Here is an 8,935-nt window from a genome sequence, read left to right as displayed (position 1 = left end):
TCTCCCTGCTTCAGAAATTATCGCCTTCACTCAATTCCCTTTACTGCTTATTTGAGTGTTTGTGTTATTAATCCGGGTTTGATCTAGTATATCTGAGAATCATTTCCCAAGGGATTCTGGCCTTTCTTTGTAATATCCCTTTCAATTCTTTTCTAAATCCACTTTTGGTTAGCTTTATCGATGGAGCGACTAATGTCAACACAAGCATAATGTTCATGAAGTTATTTGTTCCAAGTAAGTAGAGTTAAACGATACATACTCGTAACATATCAATACCAGAATACTTTCTTGCTGAACTCTTGAATTATTCATATTTCAATCTCAAGATATTATTCACATTATAGACCGATTTACCTTGGGATTCTATTGTAATACATATTAATTTTACGCAGGTTTCTTCAACCTTACTTTCCGGTTTATGTTTTCAGGCAACAAGTGAACGGTGTTTAGTTCTTTCTTAAGGCAAAACAATTTAAAGAAATGATGGTGTATTTTAAGAAATCCATGTTGTATATGGTTCCTTGCTATTTCACATGGATATTAAGGAGGATAGCGAGAACGTATTATGGGGCCTTAGTCTCAACGATTTTATGGAAATGGCTTTATTATTATTATTATTATTATTATTATTATTATTATTATTATTATTATTATTATTATTAATATTATTTTTACTAGCTATGATACAACCATTGCTGCAAGCCCAAGGACTCCGACAGAGAAAATAGCCTAGTGAGGAAAGGAAATGAGGAAATAAATAAACTATATGCTGGAAGTTATAGTAAAAGATATAAAATATCTTAAGATCAGTAACAACGTTAAAATAGATCTATAAAATATCTTAAGATCAGTAACAACGTTAAAATAGATCTGTCATATATAAACAATGAAAAGAGAGTCATGTCAACCTGTTCAACATAAAAACATTCACTGCAAGTTAAACTTTTCATCTGCCCCCATTCCACAATCTGGTCACATCTGGACTAGAAGGAAATGGCCATATATTGCAATTTGCTTGCAATAAAGCGATTTTGCTAGCCAAAAGTGCATTCTTTTATCTTAAATGGGAAAAATACAGTATTTTGGGCCTTTAATCACCAATTTACGAATGGAATTGCAGTAAAACGATATAGGACTTCTCGAATACTGTGTAGTGGTGAGCCTTATGATGGAGAAGCCAAGGCTGTTAGAATTAACTGCATACCTAGTATTACGTACAGGATGATGCAGGAATAAAGGTCGTATTCTGTTCCTTATCATATGTTGAATATACTTATAAGAAATGTTATTTAATTTATGATATGTATTTTAGGTCCTCTAGTTCTCTCCATTAAAAGAAGATAAGGCATATGTAAATATTATTTACAAAAAAAATAAGTAATGCAGAAATAACAGCAGCCAGAGAAAACAAAACAATTATTTTAAATCGGAGGAACTGAATTGAAGCCTTACCTTTTGAAAGGGGTAGAATAACCGGAACATGATGCGAGATGAAGATCCAAACGTAATTCGGCAATTAGCATACATTTTTCGCTTCCAGATTCAGGTATGCATTCCTTTTCACGTCTTTGGAAAATCAATTTGAAATGGCGGAGGAAATAAGGTTGCAAGTAGCGTTTCGAGGAACGGGAGCCGGATGGTGTTGAAAGAGTGGAGAAGGTTAATTCGAAAAGGGAAATGAAGGAAGGGGAGAAAATTGAAACATCAAGGATAAAAGTGAAAGGAAGGCAATTAATGACTAGTTAGGGAGGGAGTGAGTGAGTGAGGGACATGTTTAGAAAGTTTTAGGCTCGCCTGAATGATTATGGGGTAAGATGGATAAACCACAAGAATAAGATATTAGATAAAAAAAAAAACCATCTTTTCGTCGTGTCATCATAATCTTCATCATCATCATCATCTCCTACGCCTATAGATGCAAAGGGCCTCGGTTACATTTCGCCAGTCGTCGCTATCTTGAGCTTCTAATTCTATACTCCTCCATTCATCATCTCCGACTTAACGCTTCATAGTCCTTAGCCATGTTGGCCTGGGACCTCCAACTCTTCTAGTACCTTGTGGAGCCCAGTTAAATATTTGGTGAGCTAATCTCTCTTTGGGAGTGCGAAGCGCATGCCCAAACCATCTTCATCTACCCCTCACTAAGATCTCATCCACACATGGCACTCTAGTAATCTCTTTTATAGTTTAATTTCTAATCCTGTCCTGCCATTTTATTCCCAATATTCTTCTGAGGAATTTATTCTCCAATATACTAAATCTGCTGGAGATTGTTTCATTGTCATAGCATGGCTAATGTCCATGCAGTAACACCGATTCACTAAACCGATATATAGCCTGATTTTTATATGTAATTTCAGGCGATTTGATTTCCAAATTTTATTCAACCTAGCCATTGTCTGATTTGCTTTTTTCAATCTTTCATTAAACTCCAATGCTAAAGACCCTGCATTAGAGATCATAGTTCCTAAATATTGATATGATTTTACCTTATTAATCCTTTCTCCTTCCAATTATCTTCCATCTTCTATTGCATATTCCGTTCTCGTCATCTCTGTTTTACTTCTATCCATCTTCAGCCTAATCTCATGTGATATCGATATATTGAGAAAGTGATCTTGATTGTTTTTCTGAGAAGTCGGAATCATTGCGATTAGGAAAGTAATTACATATTCACAGAGAGTGTAAAGAAATTATCGATAAAAGTTATTATTCATTTGATTAAGACTTACTTGATAGAGACCAGTTGAAATAAATCTAAATCGGGATTTTGTACTTAATATATTTCAGAATTTTAAAAGATTTCAACAGTAAGTAAATATCTTTAGAAACGCATTGTTTTTTTTTTATTCTATTTTGGTGACATAGTAAGAAATATATAACTTTTATTTCTATCTTAGTACAGTAACGTACAATATATCCATGATAGGGAAGTGTCCTGATCTGATAAAATATTGTAAAAGATTAGGCATACTAATAATGTGCTTCTATTAGGAATGTAATAACTAATCTCTTTATCAAAATGAGTTGCCATGTAATTTCAGTACATTAGAACCATAATACAAAAAGTTATGACATGAAAGGATAAACTGTTATAGCAGTCAAAGGAACCGAATCTTGAGTTGAAAAGGGGAAATAAAACAGCTTTACGTCACATTAAGTCCGATAAGGGAAGTTTCAAAAGTTTTGCATTAAAAAACAATAAAAACAAATGTCTTTGTTGTAACAATGAAATTAGTAGAGGAATGTGGATAGATATATGACAGCCCTTTCTAATCTTGATTGGATATTAGAAGCAGTCATTTCAGATACCGGAGTAATATTTCAAGGAATACCGTACACGCTATACATAAACTTGGAGGAGTTATTCAGCCTATAAATACTCCTTGAGCATGTAAATACTTGGCGTGGTTTTTTCTTAATTATCAAGTAATGATGAAAAATTTTAGTCTTTTTTTTTATCCTCAAGTAAGAATCTAAATTGAATTACCAATTACACGTTATTAGCAATATTCAAAAGATAAGTCGACACGCCAGCTTCAAATCACTTTAGGGCCATAGGCACATCCAAAAAATGTCATAGAATCATTCGCCCATCTTTGGACGGGTAGAAGTCTCTTAATTTATGGAATTCATCTTGAATCAAGCCAAAACACTAAAGTTTTATTATATATGAGTTTGATGAAATTGTTCTCACATTCAAGCTCTTATGTTAGATTAACCAAATCAAGTGCAACAGACATTTTAGTCTTACCGTTCATAGTTTTGGTTATGTAAATTTACTGAATTTATAATATTTATAATGAAAATAGATTACAACTTTTAATGATAGTGATGATGGACTCAGGAGTTATTCATCTTAAGATTAATCTTATTCATATATAAGTTCTTCTGATCTCTCTCTCTCTCTCTCTCTCTCTCTCTCTCTCTCTCTCTCTCTCTGTTCATCATAGCTGCTGTCGTTGCTGCGCTTGTTGTTTGGTAATTACCTATTTGCATGTTTGTGTACTTGGTTATAATGTCAGTGCCATCAACAAAAAAGCACCTGAAAAGAATTTTATGAACATTAATAGAAAACAATAAAATATATATTCTCACCACCAGAAATAGACCAGTTCTGTATAGTGAAATAATGGAATATGAAATGTATAAAACCCAAATTTGAACATTATTATTAATAAACTACAGATAATACAAAATTGCATTGAAAACAATTATTCATATTTTAAGATTATTTATTTATGATTATAATAATGTAAGATTGAATTTTAGAGTTAAATGGGATAATATAAAACATAAAAGCACAAGTAAACGTTACTGAACCATTGTCTTTGGGAATATTTATATACCAAAGGAAAACATGGAAAACTACTTGGGCAGTCTCGTATCCTAGTTTTAAACTTGGCTTTTACCGATTACTTTCACCTTTGTCTTTTACGTTATTCTTGGGACAAAAAGCATAACAACATTACCTTTTATACGATTCCAGTCCTTAATGGCATTTACGTTTTTCTGTGGATGTGAACGCCTTTCCTGTTCGATGATTTCTGTTCAAAAGTATTTAGTTTATAGACATAAGTTCATCTTCCTTTCATGACTTCTAAGACTTTCATATATGTTTATTTTGTAATACGTTACTGGAATATAATTTTATGAATATTTCGAAAATATTCTATTTTACTCCTCTGTTTTCATATCTGCATCACCAGAAAATTACGGGTTTGATTCCCCAAGTAAGCTGGAAAACTTTAGGAAACTTTCCGGTGAATGTTTTTGTATGTACCTCTGTTGATCAAGTAGTGACTAAAACAAAAGGAGTTCAGTTACCTCCTCCCAAAAGACTTAAAGAGAACCAGAAAACTAAGACTAAAGGGACGAGGCATATGGTGTAAATGTGAATATATTTACTGCATCTCTCCTTAGGTCGAGAGGAAAAATTTTACTTGAGGTGAGCTGCATGTAGAATTAGGAATATTGAAGCACGAGGCATCGATTTAAGTTTCAACTGGTTTTATGAAAACGTACTGGAATAGGTTCGAGTGCTTGATATGTGTAGTTTTATAAGAAAACCATCTTGTTATCTTAAGAGCGAAAATAATTGTTTTTTCTTCGAGTGCGTGTTTGGTATAACTTTATTTTTTTTTTGTGTGTGTGTACTAGATTATTGTTAAGGTTAATTTCAAAGGATTGTAAAATATGGTGTCTATTACAAAGAAAGATCTAAGGTTGTTACATATGTAGTTAAGGCAAGTAAGTTTTCAAAGAAATAGATTACCATGCAAGATTAAAGGAAGATTAAAGCTGTAGGGAATTCGTCTAATTCAAGAAGTGCATAATGAGATTCTGAAATTAATGATTAATGAAGGCGACCAAAGGAGGTTAACTAATTGAACTGGAAATATAAAAAAGTGAGAAGAGTGAAGAGGTGTCAGTGAAAATACGATAAGGATTCGATAATACGAAAGAGAAATAATGTTAGTGATGTCTACGCACTGTTACATAAAATTCAATGACTAAATTTAGTGTTGTAAATAAATTAAATTTAGTTATATCTCCTGCACCCCCCCCCCCTTTCAAACAAAAAATCCTAACTATGTTGAATTTACTCGCCTAGATAGTTTCAATCGTTTTCAAATCTAAAATGTTTTTGTCAAAAACTTCCAAAATTAATGTAGTCGCTTCTTTTTGTTTGTTATATGTTGCGTTAAACAGAATGTAATGTGCGAATTGTACATTAACTTAACAACAAAAGTTGGAAACAAGTGGGAACATTTTTGTAAATATCGCCAAAACTTGGTATGAATAGCTTCCCCCCCCTCTCTCTCCTCTCTCTCTCTCTCTCTCTCTCTCTCTCTCTCTCTCTCTCTCTCTCTCTCCTCTCTCTCTCTCTCTCTCTCTCTCTCTCTCTCTCTATATATATATATATATATATATATATATATATATATGTGTGTGTGTGTGTGTGTGTGTATGTATATATTAAAACTTGACAAAATAACAAAAGAAGCAAATTGAATACGAGTACTATTTTACTGTTGCCAAAAAAACAATGTTACTATGAATTATTGTCATTGAAAGTATTGACAGAAATTCATAGACGTAGATTAGTATTTTTTAAAGAAGTAATCCTTTTAAAATAATTTCATTACAAAAATACTGACCATTGATAAAATTACCATTATTGTTATACTCACTCCCTACGGCAGTAATATGTTTGCTATTCTTCTCTTCTAGTCGTGCGTTTCGGTCTAGTCGGTTATTAGACAGGTAAAAGAAAGTAGATGGCAGAAACCCTCGTTAAATAAGACCCTGTGGACATTGTTAGCAACACAAACCCCCCAAAAGATCTATATCTAGATCGCAATGAAACCACCTCTGTAGTCACGTCTCAAAGGAAAAATCATTTTTGTGTTTATACACGCGTGCGCGCGCGCGCACACACACACACACACACACACACACACTATATATATATATATATATATATATATATATATATATATATATATATATATATACATACACACACACTCATATCTTGCATACACTATGCTATTTAGGCTTCCTCCTTTCTTGTCTTTCGTAAGACCTACTCATCCTTTTATAGGACTTTTTCTCTAACTTCTTACAACTTTGTATTAAAGATTTTCGTGATGACTCATTTGTTATGCACGTATTCACGGTATATACTGAAGTTTTTAATTGGCTAATGTTTATTACCGTATAAAACATTGATTATCAAAAGAATCTCTAACAAGATTTAATGTAACATGTCCTAAATTATGAACTAATTGTGCTTAGATATGAAACTTCACAATCCTAGAATTATATTCACTATTATAAATAGTGCTGTTTTTTGTTTGCCTTGTACATTACTGTACAAAAAAAATCTTCTACAATAGTTTTCAGACAATATTATAGCCCGGTTTATTCGAAATATCTTTTCACAAAACCGTATGAAGTATAAATTTCATCTTAATTTTTTATTTCATTAATGTACAGTAACCTGATAAAATCATATATTGTAGAAATCTGCATGTTCAAACATAGAAATTGGAAATACGTAATAAATGTGGTAATTCCTAAAGATGAATATTAGATACCCCTGTATCTAAAACCAAAATAAATTCGTATTGTAAAACATAAAATGCTTGATATATAGCACTCGCAAATCGATAAATAAAATTTGTATTGAATATACATAATTTGACCTAACTTAAATGTTTACCTAAGACAGCAAGACTTGACCACAAGTCCTCTTCTACCGCATTTAGTGATTGCTATAAATGCCCCTGTAATTACTGACTCCCTACTTGACTGGTGTCCTTCAGAGTTGCTCTTCTTGATATGTGTATGGAAGTTTCTTGGCTGGATTGGTGTTATTGTCACCATCTTATAAGTAGCAGGCAAATTTTACCTTAATTACTGGTATTAGAAATAATTCTTTTCATAGATTAGTTATATTATACCGTATGTTGATTGACAGGTCATTATTAACTCTGTTAGAGTCGATCTAGACTCACTGGGCTGATGAATCTCATTCTTTTTAATAATAATATTACTATTACTACTACTTGCTAAGCTACAACCCTAGTTGGAAAGGCCGGATGATATAAGCCCGAGGGCTCCAACAGGGAAAATAGCCCAGTGAGGAAAGGAAATATGGAAACTACAAGAAAAGTGATTAACAATTAAAACAGTAAAAACATTAAAATATTTTTTTTTTCATATATAAACTATAAAAAAGTTTAAAAAAAGAACAGAAATGAGATAGAATGCTCTGCCTGAGTGTACCTTCAAGCAAGAGAACTCTACCCCAAGATAGTGAAAGACCATGGTACAGAAGGATATGACACTATCCTAGACCAGAGAACAATGGTTTGATTTTGGAGGGTCCTCCTCCTAGAATAGCTGCTTACCAGAGCTGAAGAGTCTCTTTTACCATTACCAAGAGGAAAGTAGCCACTCAATAATTTCATTGCAGTAGTTAACCCTCTGAGCGTAGAATTGTGTTGTCAAATGTATGAGGACAGGGGAGAATATGTAGAGAATAGGTAGACTATTCGGTGTATGTGTAGGCAAAACGAAAATGAGCGATAACCAGAGAGAAAGATCCAATGTAGTACTGTCTGGCTAGTCAAAGGACCCAGTAACTCAAACGGCATTATTACCCCACTAAATGTTATATATTCGTGTATCCCCCTTGAAAATTCTATATATACTAACCCCACCTTATACTATTATAGATAGATTTACATTTTGATAAATATGGGATTAGTTTTACGTCCATAAAATGTGTCACCAGAATATTTATACACTTGCACCCCCCCCCCTCTCTCTCTCTCTCTCTCTCTCTCTCTCTCTCTCTCTCTCTCTCTCTCTCTCTCATGCAGAAAATCTGTAGAGTAAGATTGCTATAAAAGATTGAGAGGAAATTGAAAATACATAATCCTAGTTCAGAACTACTTCTGAAATAACTATAACACTCTTTAAAGCATTCAAATCTCGAATAAACAAAGTTTCCACCGCGTACTCAACAACCAAATATAAAACATTCAGGGGACGAAAGGAAAAGTTATCAAACATGTTAACTTTCCGAAAAACCTGACCATAACAAGTCGTCGCATAATCCAAGAAAGTTTCGCAAGTATTGCTGATTGAACTTCCGTCTAAGGGAGTGAATACAGGCAGACCTCTGAGTGTCAACTGCAGAGACTCTGTCCCTTCTGCAAACATTTGCCTTGTCGCACTGTTATGTCGAAACGAAGGAAGGAGTCGGTTGATTTATCGGTAGATTTCACAGAGCTTCGGAGCGAGCTGATTTTGTTGTAGTATAGCTAGTTTTGTAAATTCCAACTATTAATTGGAAATAACTAATATTTAGCAAATCTGTGTACTATGTCTTATGTATTTTTTTCTAATACTGTATACCTTT

This window comes from Palaemon carinicauda, chromosome 40 (assembly GCF_036898095.1).
Source record: "Palaemon carinicauda isolate YSFRI2023 chromosome 40, ASM3689809v2, whole genome shotgun sequence".
Taxonomy (NCBI): Eukaryota; Metazoa; Arthropoda; class Malacostraca; order Decapoda; family Palaemonidae; genus Palaemon; species Palaemon carinicauda.
The sequence above is the reverse complement of the archived record's forward strand: the minus strand, read 5'-3'. Positions refer to the sequence as shown.